Raw genomic sequence first — 27056 nt, forward strand, 5'->3', positions numbered from 1 at the left:
ATGGGGGCCAGGTATCAGGGTGTTTGAAGTGAGAGTGTTATAGACTCATTGATCTGTGGCAGTCTCACATGAGTTCTTTGCTGAGACATGGAAACAGGAGGACTGCTACAATCAATAGATGGATAGAGCCCTGCGGCAGCCAGCAACAGTTTGATCCTGGTTCTTGCTCCTCTGCTCACAGCCACCACCTCAGGAAATACAAAACATTCTTTCTCCATCTCTCCCTCTCAGAGGGGGTGGCAGTTAGCCTAGTGGTTAAGAGCATTGGGATTGTAACCGAAAGGTCGCTGGTTCAAATCCCCACGCCGAGCAAGGCAGTTAACCCCCAACAACAAGTACTCCCCGGGTGCCGATGACGTTGATTAAGGCAGCCCCCCGCAACTCTCTGATTCAGAGAGGTTGGGTTAAATGCGGAATACTTATTTTGGTTGAATGCATTCAGTTGTGCAACTGACTAGGTATCCACTTTCGCTTCCCTCATCAATGTGGGATGTCTTTTGTTATCTTCGAAAAAATACTGACCTTTTAAGGCCCCAAATGGTTTGCTTACCCAGTTCTGCATCACACAGCCTTATGATTAATTCCGCATCGCTACATTGGCTCCTTACCTGGAGTGGCTGTTTCTCTTGCCCATTAGAATGCATTACCTGAGCCCAGCTGTGGCTCTTTAGGGCCTGAGACCAGGGATCAGTGTAGACAGGTACTATCCTGGGATCTGACAGAGCGGAGCTGTCTCAAGGTGGATGGGAATGGAAACTCATCGTCTGGGTAAAAATGCAAGTGTAATCACACTCACAATGAGTTGTCTCCAATCTCCATCCAGTTTAGGCGTGAGCCAAGGACAGCAGCTGGCTGTGTGTGTGTTTATTGTTCAGTCTCAGGACGAAGGCCGGGTTCTTGAGGAGAATGACAGTGGGTCCTGACGGGAACGCGACCCGCAATCCGCCTTCAATGATGTCACGATCGTCTAACAGAGATGAGGACCAAGGCGCAGCGTTGCAGGCAAACATACTCTTTATTAGAGACACGATATAAAAAAAAAAAACGATAACGTGACAGTTCACGGTCTAACACAACAGACTAGAAAACAGACCGGACCGTACTGGGGACACACACCACTGGCCCTACACCGGGATCTGGAACGGGCCGGACCGGACTGGTAACACACCCCAGTACCTCTCGCCGTGCCTCTACACCTTCCATCCCCTCTTCGACCAGTGGCCCCCGTAACCTGGCGGCCTCCTCTGCCAACCCGCTGGACCGCTCTATCGCGGCCTCCTGCTGCCCCGACGTCGTGAGCCCCCCCCTAAAAATTTTCTGGGGGTCTCTCTTCCCCGTGGGCCAGGCCTCTATGGTTCTCGCCCAACTCTCGCTCTTCTGCTTCCAATTCCCGCCATTCAGCTCCTCATTCGGCTTGACCCAGTTGAAGCTCTTCCTCCACTGTTCCCAAGTCCACCCTCTCTGCTCCTCACTAGGCTGCTTGGTCCAGTTCTGGTGGGTTCTTCTGTCACGATCGTCTAACAGAGATGAGGACCAAGGCGCAGCGTTGCAGACGAACATACTCTTTATTATATACACGATCAAAACAACAAAACGATAACGTGACAGTTCACGGTCTAACAAAAACCAACTAGAAACAAGAACCCACAAACACAAAGGGAAAAACAGACAGTTTAAATATGGCTCCCAATCAGAGACAACCATTCACAGCTGACACTCGTTGCCTCTGATTGGGAGTCACTCAGGCCAACATAGAAATAGAATACATAGATCTACACACCCTGGCTCAACATAACAGTGTCCCCAGAGCCAGGGCGTGACAAATGAAGACACAGTGAAACCTGAGAGACGGGAGGAGAGAGGGAGGAAATGGAATGTACTCTGTGGGTAGGAAGAGGAGATCGGAAAATTACCTTCCTTCATTGCCATGCTGGTTCAGATAGCACCGTAATGTATGGGCCATATCAAAAACATTGAGTGAGATGGGGTGGATGAACAAACGTGGCCGATGCAAAATATCTCTCCATCGGACGCCAGGGGAGAAGAGAGGAGCCAGAGACAATTTATATCTCCCCTGCAGTCGTTTCTATGTAATAAGCCCATTAAATGCTGTGGCGTCTCATTCGTCCCTTTCCCCAGTAAAGCATATTGGTCAGCGGAATAGGCTTTGCGGCGCATCCAGCGTTATGGAAGACCCTTCGAGATAACAGGGAAACATGTATTGGTTTCATGTAGTATATTTATAATAACATACTGTAACCATGCCAAGAGAGGATAGGGATGCCAGCCACAGACAGGGATGAGTCTGGGACCCGTTTTTCGGTCTGTGCTTTTGTGTGTGGCAAATGTCCTTCCCTGTTAAAGGAATACCAAGAGAAGAGACACTAAGAAGAAATTAACAAGCAACATACAGTACCAGTCAAAAGTTTGGACACACCTACACATTCAATAGTTTTTCTTTATTTTTACTATTTTCTACATTGGAGAATAATAGTGAAGACATCAAAACTATGAAATAACACATATACAATCACGTAGTAACCAAAACAGTGTTAAACAAATCAAAATGTATTTGTATTTATTCGAGATTCTTCAAAGTAGCCACCCTTTGCCTTGATGACAGCTTTGCACACTCTTGGCATTCTCTCAACCAGCTTTATGAGGAACAGTCTTGAAGGAGTTCCCACATATGCTGAGCACTTCTGGCTGCTTTTCCTTCACTCTGCAGTCCAACTCATCCCAAACCATCTCAATTGGGTTGAGGTCGGGTGATTGAGGAGGCCAGGTCATCTGATGCAGCACTCTCCTTCTTTGTCAAATAGCCCTTACACAGCCTGGAGGTGTATTTTGGGTCATTGTCCTGTTGAGAAACAAATGATAGTCCCACTAAGCGCAAACCAGATCGGATGGCGTATTGCTGCAGAATGCTGTGGTAGCCATGCTGGTTAAGTGTGCCTTGAATTCTAAATAAATCACACACAGTGTCACCAGCAAAGCACCCCCACACCATCACATCTCCTCCTCCATGCTTCACGGTGGGAACCACACATGTGGAGATCATCCATTCACCTACTTTACGTCTCAGAAAAACACGGTGGTTGGAACCAAAAATCTCAAATTTAGATTTCCACCGGTCTAATGTCCATTGCTCGTGTGGCACAAGCAAGTCTCTTCTTCTTATTGGTGTCCTTTAGTAGGGGTGAGTAGGGGCCATTGCAGGAATTTGACCATGAAGGCCTGATTCACACAGTCTCCTCTGAACAGTTGATATTGAGATGTGTCTGTTACTTGAACTCTGTGAAGCATTTATTTGGGCTGCAATCTGAGGTGCAGTTAACTCTAATTAACTTATCCTCTGCAGCAGAGGTAACTCTGGGTCTTCCTTTCCGGATTGACTGACCTTCATGTCTTAAATTAATGATTAATGATACCAAAAAAGAAACGTCCTCTCACTGTCAACTGTGTTTATTTTCAGCAAACTTAACATGTGTAAATATTGGTATGAACATAACAAGATTCAATAACTGAGACATAAACTGAACAAGTTCCACAGACATGTGACTAAATGGAATAATGTGTCCCTGAACAAAGGGGGGGGGGGGGGGGGGGGGGTCAACAAAGTAACAGTCAGTATCTGGTGTGGCCACCAGCTGCATTAAGTACTGCAGTGCATCTCCTCCTCATGGACTGCACCAGATTTGCCAGTTCTTGCTGTGAGATGTTACCCCACTCTTCCACCAAGGCACCTGCAAGTTCCCGGACATTTCTGGGGGGAATGGCCCTAACCCTCACAGGTCCCAGACGTGCTCAATGGGATTGATATCTGGGCTCTTCGCTGGCCATGGCAGAACACTGACAATCTTTTCTACAGGAAATCACGCACAGAACGAGCAGTATGGCTGGTGGCATTGTCATGCTGGAGGGTCATGTCAGGAAGCCTGCAGGAAGGGCACCACATGAGGGAGGAGAATGTCATCCCTGTAACGCACAGCGTTGAGATTGCCTGCAATGACAACAAACTCAGTCCGATGATGCTGTGACACACCGCCCCAGACCATGACGGACCCTCCACCTCCAAATCGATCCCGCTCCAGAGTACAGGCCTCGGTGTAACGCTCATTCCTTTGACGATAAACGCGAATCCGACCATCACCCCTGGTGAGGCAAATCCGCGACTTGTCAGTGAAGAGCACTTTTTGCCAGTCCTGTCTGGTCCAGCGACGGTGGGATTGTGCCCATAGGCGACGTTGTTGCCGGTGATGTCTGGTGAGGACCTGCCTTACAACAGGCCTACAAGCCCTCAGTCCAGCCTCTCTCAGCCTATTGCAGACAGTCTGAGCACTGATGGAGGGATTGTGCGTTCCTGGTGTAACTCGGGCAGTTGTTGTTGCCATCCTGTACCTGTCCCGCAGGTGTGATGTTCGGATGTACCGATCCTGTGCAGGTGTTGTTACACGTGGTCTGCCACTGCGAGGACGATCAGCTGTCCGTCCTGTCTCCCTGTAGCGCTGTCTTAGGCGTCTCTCAGTACGGACATTGAAATGTATTGCCCTGGCCACATCTGCAGTCCTCATGTCTCCTTGCAGCATGCCTAAGGCACGTTCACGCAGATGAGCAGGGACCCTGGCCATCTATCTTTTGGTGTTTTTCAGAGTCAGTAGAAAGGCCTCTTTAGTGTCCTAGGTTTTCATAACTGTGACCTTAATTGCCTACGTCTGTAAGCTGTTAGCGTCTGCTAAATGACGTAAATGTAAATGTAAATGTTAACGACCGTTCCACAGGTGCATATTCATTCATTGTTTATGGTTCATTGAACAAGCATGGGTAACAGCGTTTAAACCCTTTACAATGAAGATCTGTGAAGTTATTTGGATTTTTATGAATTATCTTTGAAAGACAGGGTCCTGAAAAAATATGTTTCTTTTTTTGCTGAGTTTATTTTGATTTGTTTAACACTTTTTTGGTTACTACATGTTTCTATATGTGTTATTTCATGGTGTTGATGTCTTCACTATTATTCTACAATGTAGAAAATAGTACAAATAAAGAAAAACCCTGGAATGAGTAGGTGTGTTCAAACTTTTGACTGGTACAGTACATAGACCCACTACAAAACCTTCACAGGGTTGATGAAGGCTTTATGTTTCTTAAAAGCCTGAAAGGCTACTGTAAAAAATATATTTGCACTTGACACCAAAGTCACAATCTTCAAAAAATTATGTTAACAAGCTCATATTAGTTTAAAAGCACTTTATTCAACTGTATCCAAACATTCATACATATCAAATCCTAATCCACATAGCAGTTTAGTTACATACAGTTTGTCATGTCATCTTGAGACCTGCAAGAGAAATGGATTACGTAATATTCAGTCATTACAGCAGAACTCATATCCATACAAGACCCATGTGTTATCTGTGTTACAGTCAAAATGTTCCGCCTAGTCAGCTGGCTTAGTGAGTCAGGGTGGGACTGACATGGCACCTTTTGGTTCCACACAGATATATGTATTATACAGCAAAGAGACTCACATCAGCCAGTTCATCAGAATCTGACAGCCTCAGAGACCATACACCGACAGGGAACATTATAGCACTACCTGATTCACTCACAGCTCAGAGTTGAAATATAATCATGGCCATTCACAGCAACCAGTAATGATCTTGGAGAGATTTCCAAAAGAACAGGCTGAGCCTCCCACAGTGTTGAGAGTTTAGGTCTGTGTGTGGTTTCACAGTGGCAGATGATAGATGTGTGTGTCCTGGAGTTGGTTGATGTCTTGGCTGTAGAAGTGTCTTGGCTGTAGAAGGCAGCATCTATCTGTTGGCAGTCTGGTGTATAATTGTAACGGCGCTAACTCATTATGATGGCACTCTCAAAAAGACATTACCCTACACACAGATGACAAACCACTGCTAGTGAGGGGGGCTACTCTGCAGAGACTGCAGAGAGAACTAGTCTTAACTAAGTAACTTCTAAATAGACTAACTGTTGCCCTTTGTGGAAGATGTATCAGAAAATATACTTGACTGGGAAGGGTAAGCCCCATATGATAGCCTATATATCTTGTCAAAAGCGCAACCTGATGGCAATTCTCATCAAATAAATGGGAAGTCTGAAATACGAGACAAATTGTTTTTTTTGTTTTTAAAATTAATGTTATAATGTTTTTATAAAATGCGGGACATGCATGTGTGGATGCAGGATGAAGAATAAAGGGCCAAAATGCAGGACTTTCTAGCACAATTCGGGATAGCTGGTCACCCTCAGCTTGCCTCGAGAGATTAGATTAGATCCTTCTATTACAGACCATGTGTATTCGTCAAGTGTGGCCCCCCTCTCGACGCGTCGGGCAAATCGTCGGATCAGCTGGCAGTGAACACTGTAGAGAGACAGACACACAGAAGGAAAGTTACACATTTATCAATATAATGAGTGTTCGTTTCCCGTCTGACTTTACTGTCCATATTACAGATGTAAAACTAATGGAATGGAGCTCAAGTTCCAAGTTCAGAAGCTTTATTGTCCATTTTAGAGTAAGAATTGAGATTGGTATTTAGCTTCCACGTGGCTTGGTTACAGAAACACTGTGATGAGACCTGGAATGGTCCGTTAGTAGTGTGCAGTATGGAGACCCCGACTTTAATAAAAAATAAACTCAGATGATGCTGCAAGGACCATACAGATTTTATTTTTCAGTCAGTCACACTGGTGGTTCAATTAGTATTTGTTTTCTTTCAAATACTACAGCTGTGCTTGACTGAGCTTGCCTGGTGCAATAGAAGCAATGGAAAAATCCCATATGTGCATGCACTGCCCATCAGGCAATCCAGATAGACTCAATCAAACACTTAACCAAGTTACTTAGTAAAAAAATTAAACAATTGAAGTCACCTACTTAAACTCAACAAAAAAAGAAACGTCCTCTCACTGTCAACTGCGTTTATTTTCAGCAAACTTAACATGTGTACATATTTGTATGAACATAACAAGACTCAACAACTGAGACATAAACTGAACAAGTTCCACAGACATGTGACTAACAGAAATTGAATAATGTGTCCCTGAACAAAGGGGGAGGTCAACATCAAAAGTAACAGTCAGTATCTGGTGTGGCCACCAGCTGCATTAAGTACTGCATTGCATCTCCTTCTCATGGACTGCACCAGATTTGCCAGTTCTTGCTGTGAGATGTTACCCTGTCTTGCAGGATATCACGCACAGAATGAGCAGTATGGCTGGTGGCATTGTCATGCTGGAGGGTCATGTCAGGATGAGCCTGTAGGAAGGGTACCATATGAGGGAGGAGGATGTCTTCCCTGTAACGCACAGCGTTGAGATTGCCTGCAATGACAACAAGCTCAGTCCGATGATGCTGTGACACACCGCCCCAGACCATGACGGACCCTCCACCTCCAAATCGATCCCGCTCCAGAGTACAGGCCTCGGGTGTAACGCTCATTCCTTTGACGATAAACGCGAATCCAACCATCACCCCTGGTGAGACAAAACCGCGACTCGTCAGTGAAGAGCACCTTTTGCCAGTCCTGTCTGGTCCAGCGACGATGGGTTTGTGCCCATAGGCGACATTGTTGCCGGTGATGTCTGGTGAGGACCTGCCGTACAACAGGCCTACAATCCCTCAGTCCAGCCTCTCTCAGCCTTTTGCAGACAGTCTGAGCACTGATGGAGGGATTGTGCGATCCTGGTGTAACTCGGGCAGTTGTTGTTGCCATCCTGTACCTGTCCCACAGGTGTGATGTTCGGATGTACCGATCCTGTGCAGGTGTTGTTACACGTGGTCTGCCACTGCGAGGACGATCAGCTGTCCGTCCTGTCTCCCTGTAGAGCCGTCTTAGGCGTCTCACAGTACGGACATTGCAATTTATTGCCCTGGCCACATCTGCAGTCCTCATGCCTCCTTGCAGCATGCCTAAGGCACGTTCATGCAGATGAGCAGGGACCCTGGGCATCTTTCTTTTGGTGTTTTTCAGAGTCAGTAGAAAGGCCTCTTTAGTGTCCTAAGTTTTCATAACTGTGACCTTAATTGCCTACCGTCTGTAAGCTGTTAGTGTCTTAACGACCGTTCCACAGGTGCATGTTCATTCATTGTTTATGGTTCATTGAACAAGCATGGGAAACTGTGTTTAAATCCTTTACAATGAAGATCTGTGAAGTTATTTGGATTTTTACGAATTATCTTTGAAAGACAGGGTCCTGAAAAAATATGTTTCTTTTTTTGATGAGTTTATATTGTGTCTAGCAGTGAAAGAAAGCAGCCAATTTCTTTCTGTCTTCTTTTTTTCCCGATTTTTTTTGGGCCGATCAGGGTTATCACCATCAGTTATCTCAGCCGCTCATTTGCTGACTCATTCCAAGAACAATTACTGGAGAGGAAAAAGGCAATAAATGAATTGTCTTGTATTTTAATTAAAAATAAGTAGGCTCTTAACAGTGGGAGGGATATTAAATTAGATAAACTAGAATTACACAGCCATGCCTCATTGGCAAAGTATAACGGAGCATAAAGTAAATGATGTGTTCAGGAGGAAAGCCACTGTCATGCTATATAAAGATCTCTACTGAAATCGTTGTGGTGGAGGGAGAGCCACCATCATGCTATATAAAGATCTCTACTGATGTTGTGGTGGAAGAAGTGGGACCACTTGTGTGTGTGTGTGTGTGTGTGTTTGCGTGTGGGTAAATCTCTTAACAAAACCAACAATTCTGAATAGCGTACCTGACTTGTATAGCCGCATGAGGCAGGATCTCCCCGTCACAGTTCCAGTTGCTATGGCCTGTGTCGTAGCTGGGATGGGCCGTACAGATCTGGTTAAAGATCTTCTTCTCGCTTGTCTCACTCAGGTCCATCTCTGAGGTCACATTTCTGTGCTTCGGAATCAACCGGAACCGCCGCACACGGTTCCCCTCCACGAAGGACATGTCAAACTGTGGAGGCAGAGAGGGAGGGGGGGTGTGAAGTTAGGGGAGGGAGGTACAGCATATAGAGAATGAAAGATGGAAAGAGGTAGGAATAAGAAGAAGGGAGTGAAGACAAGAGGGGATGGATAGAAAGTAGGGAAAAGAGGCCGAAAAGAAAGGGTCAGTCAACAGTACCAAGGTCTCAATCATTCACTGCCTCAGAAAACAATCTCTCTTTATCCCCCCATCACTACTCAGTTCTACTCCACAGGCTGTCTGAGAAGAGAGGAGAGGGTGTCAAAGAGATTTATTCTCCATCACACTCACTTTATGACTGAACCTGGTTAGTATTCATACCAAGTGTCCTCTAAAAGGCTTTCTGACAAAACTATGAATACATTAAGTGGCCTCTCACTCCTTGTTTCTCTCCTTGGTGGATGGGCTATGCAGATATTACAGAGGTATAATGCAATGAACATCCTACCGTCCCACCTGTTTGTGCAGTACCAGTCAAAAGTTTGGACACACCTACACATTCCAGGGTTTTTCTTTATTTTTACTATTTTCTACATTGTATAATAATAGTGAAGACATCAAAACTATGAAATAACACATATGGAATCATGTAGTAACCAAAAAAGTGTTACACAAATCAAAATATATTTTATATTTGAGATTCTTCAAAGTAGCCACCCTTTGCCTTGATGACAACTTTGCACACTCTTGGCATTCTCTCAACCAGCTTCATGGTGAATGCTTTTCCAACAGTCTTGAAGGAGTTCCCACATATGCTGAGCACTTGTGGCTTATTTTCCTTCACTCTGCAGTCCAACTCATCCTAAACCATCTCAATTGGGTTGAGGTTGGGTGATTGTGGAGGCCAGGTCATCTGATGCAGCACTCTATCATCCTTCTTGGTCAAATAGCCCTTACACAGCCTGGAGGTGTGTTTTGGGTCATTGTCCTGTTGAAAAACAAATGATAGTCCCACTAAGCGCAAACCCGATGGGATGGCGTATCGCTGCAGAATGCTGTGGTAGTCATGCTGGTTAAGTGTGCCAGCAAAGCACCCCCACACCATCACACCTCCATGCTTCACAGTGGGAACCACACATGCGAAAATCATCCGTTCACCTACTCTGCGTCTCAAAGACACGGCGGTTGGAACCCAAAATCTCAAATTTGGACTCATCAGACCAAAGGACATATTTCCACCGGTCTAATGTCCATTGCTCATATTTCTTGGCCCAAGCAAGTATTGTCTTCTTATTGGTGTCCTTTAGTAGTGGTTTCTTTGCAGGAATTCGACCACGAAGACCTGATTCACACAGTCTCCTCTGAACAGTTGATGTTGAGATGTGTCTGTTACTTGAACTCTGTGAAGCATATATTTGGGCTGCAATCTGAGGTGCAGTTATCTCTAATGAACTTATCCTCTGCAGCAGAGGTAACTCTGGGTCTTCCTTTCCTCTGGTGGTCCTCATGAGAGCCAGTTTCATCATAGCGCTTGATGTTTTTTTGTGACTGCATTTGAAGAAACTTTACAAATTCTTGAAATGTTCCGTATTGACTGACCTTCATGTCTTAAAATAATGATGGACTGTCGTTTCTCTTTGCTTATTTGAGCTGTTCTTGCCATAATATGGACTTGGTCTTTTACCAAATAGGGCTATCTTCTGTATACCACCCCTACCTTGTCACAACACAACCAATTGGCTCAAACACATTAATTCCACAAATTAACTTTTAAGAAAGCACACCTGTTAATTGAAATGCATTCCAAGTGACTACCTCATGAATCTGGTTGAGAGAATGCCAAGAGTGTGCAAAGCTGTCATCATGGCAAAGGGAGGCTATTTTATTTGAAGAATCTCAAATATAAAATATATTTTGATTTGTTTAACACTTCTTTGGTTACTACATGATTCCATATGTGTTATTTCATAGTTTAGATGTCTTGACTATTATTCTACAATGTAGAAAATAGTCAAAATAAAGAAAAACCCTGGAATGAGTAGGTGTGTCCAAACTTTTGACTGGTACTGTATGCATGCATGCATGTATGTATGTATGTATGTATGTATGTATGTATGTATGTATGTATGTATGTATGTATGTATGTATGTATGTATGTATGTGTGTGTGTGTGTGTGTATGTATGTGTGTATGTATGTGTGGCAGTACGCGCAGGAGCATGATGCAAGTTATCCAGAGCGCTTTGCAGAATTGGGATATTTACGAAAAGTGAGAGAGGAGAGTGGGAACCAAGAGCATGTCTGAACTGAGGTATACCCTGGTTTAGAAAGAGCTGTGTCAGCCAACTAAACCATGACGCAAAGCACAGGGAAACTCTCTCCCACTCAATCTCCATCTGTCTCTGTGAAGGCTGAGTAACCCATAACATGTAGTATGTGAGAGAGCTGAGAGTGACTGAGTGAGTAAGTGACTGATGCATTCTCCATCTCCTCCTGAACTCCTTGTGACTTTCAAAAGTTTTACTGGCTTGATCCACAATACATTACCTGAGATTAATATTGTTTGAAAATAATAGTACTTACTTAGCAAATAACTTTGCTAAATCTTATAACTTTTTGGGGGGGATGATATCCCCCTCTGATTTAATCATCTTACATCGAATGATCTTCTATGATTACCAATGTGAAAATGAATAAATAGCAAAAAAATATTTTCAATAACAACTCAAAGAGTTACCTACCTGGTCGTCCTTGTTGGTGTGTCATATGAGGTGTTGGAGGAAGTCGAGGCGGGAGGCCTTGTGGTGCCATTGGCCAGGTGGGCAGAGGCCGACAGGCCTCTAGGGTTGCGAGGACAGGCACAGCTCATACTGGCAGCGTTGATTGCTAGGAACTTCCCCCGGATCACCCGCTACACACCATCACCGCTGGTCTCTTTAAACACAAGAGGAGTTGATCGATTAAACGTGTCATCCCTTTGGGGAAATTCTTCCTGCAGTGCTGTGTCTGTAGATTGCTAGTAAAATATAAAAACACTCTTGTTGACTCTTTGGGGTGCTCTAAAATCAGGAGCGAGGCTGGACAAAACATGATGTGTTATTACACTCATGTGATACCACTCGGTAACACTCAGGTGAATCAAAGTCTTCTGCCATTAAATTTGTGGTTGAGTGGTTTAATGGGGGACATACAGTAACTCCAAAATGTCTGAGTGTTTTACGATAATATCTCTGATCGCAGGGGGAATATTATGTGATCCGAGGCCATAAAACGCTTAATTAGTCTTCTCCTTGTCTCGTAAAACAAACTCACGGGAGCGATAACCTGACCCAACATTAACAAGTCCACAGGGACTAAAAAACAAATACATTTAATTGGAAAGTAAATTATTAGATGTCTTCAAAAACTACCAATCGGATTATGATTAGTCATTTACAAACTTTATTGTGGGCCTTGGCATTGTCTTAGCTCGAGATCCTCTCAAGTGTCCCTCGCACATTAACATTTTGGGAGGCTTGTTTGTGCCGTGGCACCCAGCCGGCGTCTTGCCCCATTGCTTAAGCAGTTGTTGGAGATTTGATCGCCAAAATGAGCACAGCAAGTCCCCCACCAACTCTGGCAGCCAGGCCGACTATCTCCCTGATTAGTGGGGTTCTGTCTCCCTCTGTGTGTGTGTGTGTGTGTGTGTGTGTGTGTCCCAGCCAGCCACAACAGAGAAGCCGGAAATTAACACCAATTAGAGTCCCGGGAGAGGAGAGGAAAAAGGGGATCTCTCTGTGGCGCTCAGTAAAACACGATGTACCCTCCTAAAGTTGAAATCGGAAGTTTACATACACTTAGGTTGGAGTCATTACAACTCGTTTTTCAACCACTCCACAAATTTCTTGGTAACAAACTATAGTTTTGGCAAGTCGGTTAGGACATCTACTTTGTGCATGACACAAGTAATTTTTCCAACAATTGTTTACAGGCAGATTATTTCACTTATAATTCACTGTATCACAATTCCAGTGGGTCAGAAGTTTACATACACTAAGTTGACTGTGCCTTTAAACAACTTGGGAAATTCCAGAAAATTATGTCATGGCTTTAGAAGCTTCTGATTGGCTAATTGACATAATTTGAGTCAATTGGAGGTGTACCTGTGGATGTATTTCAAGGCCTACCTTCAAACTCAGTGCCTCTTTGCTTGACATCATGATAAAATCAAAATAAATCAGCCAAGACCTCAGGAAAAAAATGGTAGACCCCCACAAGTCTGGTTCATCCTTGGGAACAATTTCCAAACGCCTGAAGGTACCACGTTCATCTGTACAAACAATAGTATGCAAGTATAAACACCATGGGACCACGCAGCCGTCATACCGCTCAGGAAGGAGATGCGTTCTGTCTCCTAGAGATGAACGTACTTTGGTGTGAAAACTGTAAATCAATCCCAGAACAGCAGCAAAGGACCTTGTGAAGATGCTGGAGGAAACAGGTACAAAAGTATCTATATCCAGAGTAAAACGAGTCCTATATCGACATAACCTGAAAGGCCGCTCAGCAAGGAAGAAGCCACTGCTCCAAAATCGGCATACAAAAGCCAGACTACGGTTTGCAACTGCACATGGGGACAAAGATCGTACATTTTGGAGAAATGTCCGATGGTCTGATTAAACAAAAATAGAACTGTTTGGCCATAATGACAATCATTATGTTTGGAGGAAAAGGGGGGATGCTTGCAAGCCGAAGAACACCATCCCAACCGTGAATCACGGGGGTGGCAGCATCATGCTGTGGGGATGCTTTGCTGCAGGAGGGACTGGTGCACTTCACAAAATAGATGGCATCATGAGGAAGGAAAATTATGTGGATATATTGAAGCGACATCTCAAGACATCAGTCAGGAAGTTAAAGCTTGGTCGCAAATGGGTCTTCCAAATGGACAGTGACCACAAGCATACTTCCAAAGTTGTGGCAAAATGGCTTAAGGTCAAAAGTCAAGGTATTGGAGTGGCCATCACAAAGCCCTGACCTCAATCCTATAGAAAATCTGTGGGCAGAACTGAAAAAGCGTGTGCGAGCAAGGAGGCCTATGAACCTGACTCAGTTACACCAGCTCTGTCAGGAGGAATGGGCCAAAATTCACCCAACTTATTGTGGGAAGCTTGTGGAAGGCTCCCGGAAAGGTTTGACCGAAGTTAAACAATTTAAAGGCAATGCTACCAAATACTAATTGAGTGTATGTAAACTTCTGACCCACTGGGAATGTGATGAAAGAAATAAAAACTGAAATAAATCACTCTCTACTATTATTCTGACATTTCACATTCTTAAAATAAAGTGGTGATCCTAACTGACCTAAGACAGGGAATTTTTACTAGGATTAAATGTCAGGAATTGTGAAAAACTGAGTTTAAATGTATTTGGCTAAGGTGTATGTAAACTTCCGACTTCAACTGTATCTGCTGCTAGGAATAAACAAACGCCAGCTGAGAAGAGAGTTTCCCATTTCCTAAAAGTGGGGACTGTAGTGTGTGTATGTGGTGTTTGGGGGGGGGGGGGGGTAGATAATGGTATGTGACGAGAAGAGTGTGCTGTGAGGAGTGTGTGTGTGTCTTCAACACCAAACGGTCTACTCTGACTGTCTGTAGAGCGTCATGGCAGTGAGGGAGAGACAGACAGACGAGGGAACAGACGTGGGGACAGGAGGGACATCATGCTTATCGCTGGGTAATGGTCAGCTTTATCAACAGACATGGCAACAGGGAAAAGACTACACACGGCACAGACTTACAGAGGGCTATAACCTCTTACCCTTGCCAGCGTTCTCTTCAGCCATCTTGTAGACATGATCCCATGAGAGGGGCTGCCTATTGTTGGCACACTGCTCACAGATATGGCACCCAGTTCTGCACTTGATCTTGTCTCTAGGGTTCCCCAGGTTGTCCTCAGCGGGCAGGAAAGCGACGGTCCCTTCATAGTACTGATGGGTCAGGAACGTCTTTAGACCTGCAACAGAAGCAGTGTGTGGCTTTGAAAATCCTGATGGTGACGTGTGAAATGTTTCTTTTCTCCACTCCCCTTCACTGTAGGTCATATTTGGAAATTGAGAATTGTTTCTATTACATAACGTATTAACTAATAATAATACCGTCATTACATTGTTTGACTGCAATTGTAACTACATTATAATAATGTGGTAATTACATGGTAATAACAATTATAACTCCATTATTTACCTGAGAGGTTGTATCTGGAAGGCCCCATCCAGCGCTTCCTCTCGCTGTCCGTCAGCACATCTCCGTAGAAACCGTATCAGAGCAGCGAGACGGAGTACCTGAGGAAGGTGTTGTTGTGATGGAGGAGGATCAAACAGAATAGGCAGAAAGACAGACAGAAAGGGCCTTATTCAATTGGTTGGAATGATGTCACAGAACACTCAATATAGAATAGTCTTGGAGTCAGGGTTGGGGTCAATGCCATTTCAATATCAGTCAATTCAGAAAGTAAACCAAATTCCAATTCCAAAGTTTCCTCATTGAAAAGCATGGAAGAGAATTGGAATTTCAGTGTCCTTCCTGAATTTACTGGAATTGACTCAAACCCCGCATTGGGGTATTTGCCTATTTTGTGTATTTGTTGGATACTGGAGCCGGACCTTTAAACCTTTTTAGTACTTGGTGGCAAAACCCTTGTTGGCAATCACAGAGGTCAGACGTTTCTTGTAGTTGGCCACCAGGTTTGCACACATCTCAGGAGGGATTTTGTCCCACTCCTCTTTGCAGATCTTCTCCAAGTCATTAAGGTTTCGAGGCTGACGTTTGGCAACTCGAACCTTCAGCTCCCTCCACAGATTTTCTATGGGATTAAGGTCTGGAGACTGGCTAGGCCACTCCAGGACCTTAATGTGCTTCTTCTTGAGCCACTCCTTTGTTGCCTTGGCCATGTGTTTTGGGTCATTGTCATGCTGGAATACCCATCCACGACCCATTTTCAATGCCCTGGCTGAGGGAAGGAGGTTCTCACCCAAGATTTGACGGTACATGGCGCCGTCCATCGTCCCTTTGATGCGGTAAAGTTGTCCTGTCCTCTTAGCAGAAAAACACACCCAAAGCATAATGTTTCCACCTCCATGTTTGACGGTGGGTATGGTGTTCTTGGGGTCATAGGCAGCATTCCTCCTCCTCCAAACACAGCGAGTTCAGTTGATGCCAAAGAGCTCGATTTTGGTCTCATCTGACCACAACACTTTCACCCAGTTCAATCAATCAATCAATTTTATTTTATATAGCCCTTCGTACATCAGCTGATATCTCGAAGTGCTGTACAGAAACCCAGCCTAAAACCCCAAACAGCTAGTAATGCAGGTGTAGAAGCACGGTGGCTAGGAAAAACTCCCTAGAAAGGCCAAAACCTAGGAAGAAACCTAGAGAGGAACCAGGCTATGAGGGGTGGCCAGTCCTCTTCTGGCTGTGCCGGGTGGAGATTATAACAGAACCATGCCAAGATGTTCAATGTTCATAAGTGACAAGCATGGTCAAATAATAATCAGGAATAAATCTCAGTTGGCTTTTCATAGCCGATCATTAAGAGTTGAAAACAGCAGGTCTGGGACAGGTAGGGGTTCCATAACCGCAGGCAGAACAGTTGAAACTGGAATAGCAGCAAGGCCAGGCGGACTGGGGACAGCAAGGAGTCACCACGGCCGGTAGTCCCGACGTATGGTCCTAGGGCTCAGGTCTCTCAGTTGGCTTTTCATAGCCGATCATTAAGAGTTGAAAACAGCAGGTCTGGGACAGGTAGGGGTTTCGTAACCGCAGGCAGAACAGTTGAAACTGGAATAGCAGCAAGGCCAGGCGGACTGGGGACAGCAAGGTGTCAGCATGCCCGGTAGTCCTGACGTATGGTCCTAGGGCTCAGGTTCTCAGAGAGAAAGAGAGAACGAGAGAATACTTAAATTCACACAGGACACTGGATAAGACAGGAGAAGTACTCCAGGTATAACCAACTAACCCCAGCCCCCCGACACATAAACTACTGCAGCATAAATACTGGAGGCTGAGACAGGAGCGGTCCGGAGACACTGTGGCCCCATCCGAAGAAACCCCCGGACAGGGCCAAACAGGAAGGATATAACCCCACCCACTCTGCCAAAGCACAGCCCCCGCACCAGTAGAGGGATATCCTCAACCACCAACTTACAATCCTGAGACAAGGCCGAGTATAGCCCACAGAGGTCTCCACCACAGCACAAACCAAGGGGGGGGCGCCAACCCAGACAGGAAGATCACGTCAGTAACTCAACCCACTCAAGTGACGCACCCCTCCTAGGGACGGCATGAAAGAGCACCAGCAAGCCAGTGACTCAGCCCCTGTAACAGGGTTAGAGGCAGAGAACCCCAGTGGAGAGAGGGGAACCGGCCTGGCAGAGACAGCAAGGGCTGTTCGTTGCTCCAGAGCCTTTCCGTTCACCTTCACACTCCTGGGCCAGACTACACTCAATCATATGACCTCTGAATCATTCAGATGTTCATTGGCAAACTTCAGATGGGCCTGTATATGTGCTTTCTTGAGCAGAGGGACCTTGCGGGCGCTGCAGGATTTCAGTCCTTCACGGCGTAGTGTGTTACCAATTGTTTTCTTGGTGACTATGGTCCCAGCTGCCTTGAGATCATTGACACGATCCTCCCGTGTAGTTCTGGGCTGATTCCTCACCGTTCTCATGATCATTGGAACTCCACAAGGTGAGATCTTGCATGGAGCCCCAGGCCGAGGGAGATTGACAGTTCTTTTGTGTTTCTTCCATTTGCGAATAATCGCACCAACTGTTGTCACCTTCTCACCAAGCTGCTTGGCGATGGTCTTGTAGCCCATTCCAGCCTTTTGTAGGTCTACAATCTTGTCCCTGACATCCTTGGAGAGCTCTTTGGTCTTGGCCATGGTGGAGAGTTTGGAATCTGATTGATTGATTGCGTCTGTGGACAGGTGTCTTTTATACAGGTCACTGTATGTGTCTGTGTATGGCTACTTACCCATGATGATGTGCAGGGCTGAAGTCACTGGATCGTTGGTGCCTGTTGTAGCATAGCAGATACAGTCAGTCGAACCTGTTGGATAGGAGAGATACAGGCCACATGTCAGTCATGTAATAGTACCTTGAGTCTCAGGACAAATCCCAAACCACCAACTTTGGGGGCCATTTTCCCAGAAACAGATTAACCCTAGTCCTGGACTAAAAAGCATGTTCAATGTAAAATCTCTATTGAAATGGCTTTTTAGCCCTTTGTCTGTATCCAGGAAAACAGCACGGGGAGTTTTCATTGTTTAAATATTGTTTTATTGAATCATCAATGACCATAAACGTTTTTGAAGAAAATAGTTTTGAGACGGAGTTAGAAAAACAGCTTAAGTAGTTTTATTAGGAAGAAAAGAGGTGATATGTATCAGTGCCAAAGTAAGATATCATAGCCAATGGGTCTGTCTGGGTCTGGGCAATCAGCACAAACTACAGTAAATGAGGGGAAAGCGAGACGCAGACCCTGCCTGGGACTTGAGAGAAATGTTCAATTTGACTTCGAAATCTCTGATTTGATATTATGGTAATAGGTCTCTATCGACCGTGCTCTACCGTTCAGCCGGGGGACAGTAATTTCAGGCATATCTGTCACAGTTTGATAATTTACTATCTGTTGAGACGCACCAATGACACCAAGACAGACCGGTGAGGAGACAGACTTATTTCCTATTTCCATCTATACAGCTAGATAGCAGACTGATGCTAGGGATGCTTCCCAAATGGCACCCTATTCCCTAATAGGCCCTGATCAAAAGTATTGCACTATATAGGGAATAGGGTGCTATTTGGGAAGCAAGCTAGATGTTTTCAGCTGACTCAGGGAACCATGACAGAACAGAGAGCAGCCTGGGAAATCAGACCTGCCGTTTACAGATGGACAAAGAGATGAGTACGAAGATGAGTTCTCTTCATCATTGCTTAGTAATCACACTCCTCTCTTTCCAGATTGCGCTTATGAAGAATCTCTGACAATGACACAGCAGAGAGTAAAATGGTGACAAGGGCTGACTGGTTTGCTTCTCCATGTCACACCCTGGCTATGGGACTCTAGTTGTTGAGCCAGGGTGTGTTTGTTCTATGTGGTGTGTTTCTATGTTGGGGGTTCTGGTTTGTTGTTTTCTATGTTTGCCTTAGTGACTCCCAATCAGAGGCAACGAGTGTCAGCTGTTCGTTGGTTGTCTCTGATTGGGAGCCATATTTAAACTGTCTGTTTTTCATTCGGGTTTGTGGGATTTTGTTCGTATTTGGTTTGTGTATGACCATTGACTGTCACGTCTTCGTTTTGTTGTTTTGATCGTGTGATCATTGATATAATAAATATGTTCGCTTTCAACGCTGCGCCTTGGTCCGCTTCCTGTAACGATCGTGACAGAAAATCCCACCAAGATGTGACCAAGCAGCGTGTCCAGGAGCCATCGCCAGGGAGATCCCTAACAGATCTCCTTCGCCTCCTCGACTGGGTCAAGCCGAGTGAGGAGGAGAAGGGCTTGACCTTGTGGCAGAAGGGCGAAAGGCTGGCGAGGGAAATGGAGACCTGGTCCACGGGTAGGGGAGACGCCCAGAAATTTTTTAGGGGGGGGGCTAACGCCGTGGACGACGGGCCAGCAGGAGACCGCGGCAGAGTGGCCCAGCGGATTGGCAGAGGAGGACGCCAGGTTACGGGAGTCACTGGTCACCAGGGGGAAGGAGGTTGTAGAGGCACGGCGAGAGGTACTGGCGTGTGTTGCCAGTCCGGTCCGGCCTGTTCCTGATCCCCACGTAGGGCCAGTGGTGTGTGTTCCCAGTACGGTCCGGCCTGTTCCTGCTCCCCGCACCAAGTCAGTGGTGCGCGTCGTCAGCCCGGTCCGGCCCATTCCTGCTCCCCGCACCAAGTCAGTGGTGCGTTTCGTCAGCCCGGCTCGGCCCGTTCCTGCTCCCCGCACCAAGTCAGGGGTGCGCTTCGACAGCCCGGCTCAGCCCGCTCCTGCTCCCCACACCAAGCCAGTGGTGTGCGTCGTCAGTCCGGCACGGCCCGTGCCTGTTCCCCGCACCAAGTCAGGGGTGCGCTTCGACAGCCCGGCTCGGCCCGCTCCTGCTCCCCACACCAAGTCAGGGGTGCGCTTCGACAGCCCGGCTCAGCCCGCTCCTGCTCCCCACACCAAGCCAGTGGTGTGCGTCGTCAGTCCGGCACGGCCCGTGCCTGTTCCCCGCACCAAGTCAGGGGTGCGCTTCGACAGCCCGGCTCGGCCCGCTCCTGCTCCCCACACCAAGCCAGTGGTGTGCGTCGTCAGTCCGGCACGGCCCGTGCCTGTTCCCCGCACCAAGTCAGGGGTGCGCTTCGACAGCCCGGCTCGGCCCGCTCCTGCTTCCCACACCAAGCCAGTGGTGTGCGTCGTCAGTCCGGCACGGCCCGTGCCTGTTCCACCGGTGGCTGGTCCGGCACCGGTCAGAGGCTTCACGTCGGAGCTAGAGCAATCCGCTCCACCAGTGTTCAGTCCAGCTCCGGCCAGCAGGGCCAGACCGGACCAGGGGTACTTTGGGGGGTTAGAGAAGGAGTGGGGGTCAAGCCCGGAGCCAGAACCGCCGCCGAGGAGGTATGCCCACCCAGCCCTCCCCTGTTTTGCTCTTTTTGAGGCGCGGTCGCAGTCCGCGCCTTTAGGGGGGGGTACTGTCACACCCTGGCTATGGGACTCTAGTTGTTGAGCCAGGGTGTGTTTGTTCTATGTGGTGTGTTTCTATGTTGGGGGTTCTGGTTTGTTGTTTTCTATGTTTGCCTTAGTGACTCCCAATCAGAGGCAACGAGTGTCAGCTGTTCGTTGGTTGTCTCTGATTGGGAGCCATATTTAAACTGTCTGTTTTTCATTCGGGTTTGTGGGATTTTGTTCGTATTTGGTTTGTGTATGACCATTGACTGTCACGTCTTCGTTTTGTTGTTTTGATCGTGTGATCATTGATATAATAAATATGTTCGCTTTCAACGCTGCGCCTTGGTCCGCTTCCTGTAACGATCGTGACACTCCAATACTTTTTGAAAAGTTTCTGAATTTAAATGAAAACTTACAGACTGGTTTACACTTCCTTATTTCTTACTGAAGACTGAAGATATCTGTGTGAAGGAAGTCTGGCTGACTTGGGTGTGTGACTGTGTGAGCCAAGCATGTAGTCATTTTCAAACAACAAATCTTAACACCCACACCCAGTCAAAATATTCACAGAAGAGAAGAAACTAGCTACTCTCTCAGCTAAAAATATCCCTCCGTGAATTTCCAGATTCTTATCTAGAATATATTTTCAGCAGTTGAGACTCACTTCCTCATTTGAATCCTTCCAAAGCTTCTCTCACTATCCCTGTCTGCCTAACTAATAGAATAACAGTCAAGGTTCAGTCATTTAACTAAACATAGTACCTAGAAAATATGTGATAAGACAATGTGAATGTGTTGAATTACACACAGCCACTAGGTATCTAGGTAGGTTACCTGATAAACCTGGATACTCTCACCAAGGCTGTATGTGTGCTGTGTTGACTTTGTAAACACTCATATTATTCACTGAAAGTCTATTTGATACTGAGAGGTTCACTATCACTTATCAGCCTCAAAATTATGTAATGATTGATTGACAGGTAACAATATTTAAAAGGTTTATACAGGCTAAGCAGTGGCAGCAGAAAATGCCATACTTGACCTCATGAAACCTGTCAGTGGGAAACCAACCAAGGCACAACAAAAATGGTGATACTGTGAGTCCTTTTCTCTAGATACAGTGTCAACTGGCTTATAGTTTGGTGACAAAAAATAATTTCATCTTCATCTGACTGACCGGAAAAAGGCTGTAATTCTGGACCCCAGCAGCAGCAGGCACTCAATGCTAAGTAGTATTAACCTGCAGAATCACTGAAGCTATAGGCCTAACCAGCTGTGATTTGATTCTCCTCCTCCATCTTCAACCTTACGTATTGTGAAGAAATTGATTTCACGGTGGTGAAATGCATGATGATTTTTTAAAAACTGTCACGCAGCACAACAGGCCCCCTCTAATGGAGTTTTGAGTGATAGACTCTTCACAACACCATGTGGGACCCCAAGCCCTGTTGCTATAGAGATTCCTACCCGTAACTCAGCAACAGCCAGATAATAGAACATGGGGGGCTAAGGTTAGCCACCGTGGGAGTCAATCATAGCCATGGCCACTAACAGAGGAGGTATAACACAGTCCTACTCTATGGGCTATAACTGGGCTATAACTGGCCTTTACCTTACCTTCTCCCCTTCTTTAACCTCTCCTCCATTTCTCTCCTTTGCTTCTCTCCTCCCTTCCCCTCTCCTCTCCCCACCCCTCCTCTCTCACCTACAGGGATGATTTCGATGTGGAGCGCACATGGAACCAGGTCCTGGTTTGGTTGGTTCTGGTCCACTCTGGAATCACTCTGGGTCCTAGACACCAGGGCCATGGACAACCTCGCTGAACATCCCGTCCTCTCCCACACACACCACCTTGAACAGGGACACACATCAACGATGCATGTAAACACTCCTTTGAGACCAGCCTTAGAGTGTCTGCTGGTTTGTGTTATTTCCTTTCAATTTGTGTCCAATTAAGACCTAGACAACCAGGTGAGGGATTTCCTAACTAATCAGTGACCTTAATTGATCAATCAAGTACAGTCGTGGTCAAAAGTTATGAGAATGACACAAGTATTGGTCTTCAAAGTTCGCTGCTTCAGTGTTATGATATATTTTTGTCAGATTTACATTTACATCATTTAGCAGACGCTCTTATCCAGAGCGACTTACAAATTGGTGCATTCAACTTATGATAGCCAGTGGGACAACATATGTTAGTTACTATGCTATACTGAAGTATAATTACAAGCATTCCATAAGTGTCAGAGGCTTTTATTGACAATCACATTAAGTTTATGCAAAGAGTCAATATTTGCAGTGTTGACCCTTCTTTTTCAAGACCTCTGCAATCCGCCCTGGCATGCTGTCAATTAACTTCTGGGCCACATCCTGACTGAGCTTGGAGTTTGTCAGAATTTGTGGGTTTTTGTTTGTCCACCCGCCTCTTGAGGATCAACCACAAGTTCTCAATGGGATTAAGGTCTGGAGAGTTTCCTGGCCAAGGACCCAAAATGTCGATGTTTTGTTCCCCGAGCCACTTAGTTATCACTTTTGCCTTATGGCAAGGTGCTCCATCATACTGGAAAAGGCATTGGTCATCACCAAACTGTTCTCGGATGGTTGGGAGAAGTTGCTCTCGGAGGATGTGTTGGTACCATTCTTTATTCATGGCTGTGTTCTTAGGCAAAATTGTGAGTGAGCCCATTCCCTTGGCTGAGAAGCAACCCCACACATGAATGGTCTCAGGATGCTTTACTGTTGGCATGACACAGGACTGATGGTAGCGCTCACCTGGTCTTTTACGGAAAATGTGTTTTCCGGATGCCCCAAACAATCAGAAAGGGGATTCATCAGAGAAAATGATTTTACCCCAGTCCAATCCCTGTACCTTTTGCAAAATATCAGTCTGTCCCCTGATGTTTTTCCTGGAGAGAAGTGGCTTCTTTGCTGCCCTTCTTGACACCAGGCCATCCTCCAAAAGTCTTCGCCTCACTGTGCGTGCAGATGCACTCGCACCTGCCTGCTGCCATTCCTGAGCAAGCTCTGCACTGGTGGTGCCCCGATCCCGCAGCTGAATCAACTTTAGGAGACGGTCCTGGCGCTTGCTGGACTTTCTTGGGCGCCCTGACGCCTTCTTCACAACAATTGAACCTATCTCCTTGAAGTTCTTGATGATCCAATAAATTGTTGATATAGGTGCAATCTTACTAGCAGCAATATCCTTGCCTGTGAAGCCCTTTTTGTGCAAAGCAATGATGATGGCACGTGTTTCCTTGCAGGTAACATTTACATTTACATTTACGTCATTTAGCAGACGCTCTTATCCAGAGCGACTTACAAATTGGTGCATTCTTTTTTTTTTGGGGGGGGGGGGGGGGGTGGGTTGGGGTAGAAGGATTACTTTATCCTATGCCAGGTATTCCTGAAAGTGTTGGGGTTTCAAATGTCTTCGGAAGGTGGTGAGTGACTCCGCTGTCCTGGCGTCGTGAGGGAGCTTGTTCCACCATTGGGGTGCCAGAGCAGCGAACAGTTTTGACTGGGCTGAGCGGGAACTATGCTTCCGCAGGTAACCATGGTTAACAGAGGAAGAACAATAATTTCAAGCACCACCCTCTTTTTAAAGCTTCCAGTCTGTTATTCTAACTCAATCAGCATGACAGAGTGATCTCCAGCCTTGTCCTCGTCACCACTCTCACCTGTGTTAACGAGAGAATCACTGACATGATGGCAGCTGGTCCTTTTGTGGCAGGGCTGAAATGCAGTGGAAATGTTTTTCATAGCAAAGAGGGACATCTGATCACTCTTCATGACATTCTGGAGTATATGCAAATTGCCATCACCAAAACTGAGTTAGCAGACTTTGTGAAAATTAGTATTTGTGTCATTCTCAAAACGTTTGACCACGACTGTACAAGGGAGGAGTAAAAATCTGCAGACACTCTGCCCCCCTAAGCGTTCATGTTAATGTTGTTGAAGCTCAGTTGGTAGAGCATGGCGCCAGGGTTGTGGGTTCGTATCCCACGGGGGGCCAGTATGAGAAATGTATGCACTCACTAACTGTAAGTCGCTCTGGATAAGAGCATCTGCTAAATGACTAAAATGTAAAATGTTGTTGCATTGATACTGCCATTAATGTCCACTTTGCTCTCAGCAGTCCCCTTCCCTCAGACATGAATGCATTGTGGTTGGACATGGACTTTTGTACGGAAATCTTCACTTAGTCTTTTGCACCAACAAAGTAATTTCTGACTGAGATAATAAAGTCTATGCCAGGTGATTGAAGTGTCTTCCTGCTGGGTCTAAAACTCACCAGTCACATTGCTTCAAATCTACCTCAGTCTTCAAGTGATCCCTGGCATGATTGGCACTCTCCGTAACTATGGAAACAAGTTATATTGTCAGTATTAAAAACCCATGACGAATATGTCACAAGCTTGTCAAGACATTGCACACAATAGTTAAGCCAAGAATCCTGCACACAGCTAACAACAACATATGGAAATGTCTGCTCTACCCAAAATTACAACCAAATAATTGCAGCATTACCGCAAACATTTAAAGTGGAAGCGGGAAAAAGTAAGGAACTTATCTGTCGGCCCTGCATTAAAGAACATAATTGGTTAAAGAAAATGGTGATAAATAAAAAAGTATACCAGTTTAATTTAAGGACCAAAGGATTGGCAGCCGTCCCATATAGACTGCAAAATAGTTGGGAAGAGATTTTTGACGTACCGATTCCATGGTATAGTGTTTATAAACTGATACGCAACACAAAGCCGGATTCAAAACTTAGATTTGTTCAATTTAAAGTATTATACAAAATTCTTGCTACCAATAGAATGTTATTTATATACAATCTTCCCAGCTCTGCAGATTTTGCTGCGAAGAGACAGAATCATTAGATCATTTGTTTTGGTACTGTCCATTTGTAGCTTGTTTTTGGACACAGGTCCAGGAAAGGCTGAAGGATTGCAATATTTACCTGGAGCTAACCCTGCAGATAGCACTACTGGGTGATCTGAAAAGTCATAGTCAATCGATCAATGATATAATAATACTTTTAGCAAACATTTTAATTTTCAATCTGTAGAAACAATGACAATAGAAGGGTTCAGAACTTTTGTGAAACATCACGGTTGAAAAATATATGGCAAATATAAATCCAATATGGATGGTGTTAAGAGATACAGTAGATGGGAGGTGTTGAATGGAGCTGAAGGATGGGACTAATAACAACTAACAACAACTAATAACAACAAGATAACTAATGTAAAGCATACTGTGTCCATAATAAGTATATAGGTTATAGGTTGAGAGCTTTTGTGAAAGAGCACAGTTAGAAAGATATGGCATATAGAAGCAAACCGGATGAACATCATGAAAATGATCGGAGAGGTTGAGGAAGTTCAGGAGTAAAAACAAACAAAATAGAATTATTATAAAATTGACTGTGTCCATAAAATGTATATAGTATGTATAAGCTGGAAGTAGAGGCCTAAGCGTTGTTGTTCACTAGTTTACTCCAATTAGGGAAGGGGTGGTGGGGTTGGAAAGTAATAAAGGGAAATATTTGTTTAAAAGGATATGTATTTATATGTATGTATTTGTATGTATGTGTGTATATACAGTGGGGAGAACAAGTATTTGATACACTGCCAATTTTGCAGGTTTTCCTACTTACAAAGCATGTAGAGGTCTGTCATTTTTATCATAGGTACACTTCAACTGTGAGAGACGGAATCTAAAACAAAAATCCAGAAAATCACATTGTATGATTTTTAAGTAATTAATTTGCATTTTATTGCATGACATAAGTATTTGATCACCTACCAACCAGTAAGAATTCCGTCTCTCACAGACCTGTTAGTTTGTCTTTAAGAAGCCCTCCTGTTCTCCACTCATTACCTGTATTATCTGCACCTGTTTGAACTCGTTACCTGTATAAAAGACACCTGTCCACACACTCAATCAAACAGACTCCAACCTCTCCACAATGGCCAAGACCAGAGAGCTGTGTAAGGACATCAGGGATAAAATTGTAGACCTGCACAAGGCTGGGATGGGCTACAGGACAATAGGCAAGCAGCTTGGTGAGAAGGCAACAACTGTTGGCGCAATTATTAGAAAATGGAAGAAGTTCAAGATGACAGTCAATCACCCTCGGTCCGGGGCTCCATGCAAGATCACACCTCGTGGGGCATCAATGATCATGAGGAAGGTGAGGGATCAGCCCAGAACTACACGGCAGGACCTGGTCAATGACCTGAAGAGAGCTGGGACCACAGTCTCAAAGAAAACCATTAGTAACACACTACGCCGTCATGGATTAAAATCCTGCAGCGCACGCAAGGTCCCCCTGCTCAAGCCAGAGCATGTCCAGGCCCGTCTGAAGTTTGCCAATGACCATCTGGATGATCCAGAGGAGGAATGGGAGAAGGTCATGTGGTCTGATGAGACAAAAATATAGCTTTTTGGTCTAAACCACTCGCCGTG

At 45.4% G+C, this 27056-nt stretch overlaps 1 pseudogene across 1 annotated transcript; it reads right to left on the reverse strand.

Moving 5' to 3' along the window:
• Positions 1-5235: 5235 nt before the first annotated feature.
• Positions 5236-25304, reverse strand: LOC311146912 (ceramide kinase-like; annotated as a pseudogene). Its single transcript, XR_014615603.1, has 8 exons — positions 25296-25304; positions 22288-22433; positions 17915-17989; positions 15122-15286; positions 14697-14891; positions 11639-11831; positions 8741-8949; positions 5236-6382 (listed from the first exon to the last, which is right to left on the reverse strand). The product of XR_014615603.1 is annotated as a ceramide kinase-like (transcript).
• Positions 25305-27056: the final 1752 nt, after the last annotated feature.

Source organism: Coregonus lavaretus (assembly GCF_964263955.1).
Source record: "Coregonus lavaretus genome assembly, chromosome: 19".
Lineage (NCBI taxonomy): Eukaryota > Metazoa > Chordata > Actinopteri > Salmoniformes > Salmonidae > Coregonus > Coregonus lavaretus.